This window comes from Egretta garzetta, unplaced genomic scaffold (assembly GCF_000687185.1).
Source record: "Egretta garzetta isolate BGI_Z169 unplaced genomic scaffold, ASM68718v1 scaffold26, whole genome shotgun sequence".
In the NCBI taxonomy this organism is placed as follows: domain Eukaryota; kingdom Metazoa; phylum Chordata; class Aves; order Pelecaniformes; family Ardeidae; genus Egretta; species Egretta garzetta.
This window is the reverse complement of record NW_009260070.1, coordinates 756,658-757,456: the sequence shown is the minus strand read 5'-3', so window position 1 is coordinate 757,456 and position 799 is coordinate 756,658.

Genomic DNA, 799 nt, shown 5'->3' with positions numbered 1-799 from the left:
TTCCCTTTTATCAAGGCACATGAGTGTGAACAAGTTTCCAGAACGGGTACGCTGCGGCGGTGCCAGCACACCCTCACCGTAGCTCCAGCAGTAACACCCCGCAGGAGGGAATTGTCCGGCAGGAATTGCATCCCGCCCCGCGCGCAGCTCAACCCGCTCCGCTCCCCAGAGCTGCTCGTGGCTGGAAGCCACCGCACACAAACACATTTTTGCACGACCGAGGCTTCCCGGCTGTCACGATGTTAATGCAGCACCGTGTTTTGCACCCCGGTCAGGCCATTACCTTTAATGAAACCCCCAGTGTGAACCCTTCCCCGGGCGTCAGAGTCGATCCCTCGGCAGCGTCCTGCGGCAGCCCCGTAAGCTGCCTTGAAACTTGCTGCACTTTATCAACAACTGTCTACACAAACCCAGCAAACCAGCTGTGGGATCTTCAAGCCTTTCCTATGAGAGGTGGGAGCCCTCCCCATCCCCCCTGCCTGTAAGAAGCCCTAAACCTAAGCACCAGGGTCTGGGGAAAAGCGTAACCCTGGGATGGAGCGTAACTTCTGCCTGAGATGCGGTTTAGTTACGGGGGAGGGCATCAGCGTGGATGATCGTTCTCCGAGTAGGAGAAATCTTGCAGCACTGAGATCTTAATGGAATCACTTCAGAAAAGCCTGGGACCAAAAGCGAAGCAGCCAGTCGCTCGTGTTCCCCGCCCGCCACCCATCAGTTCAGCACCGCTGGACCGCCCGGTGCCCTGCGACAGCAGCCCGGGTAACGGGACCGTGCCCGCAGCTCTCGACGGGGAAACTGC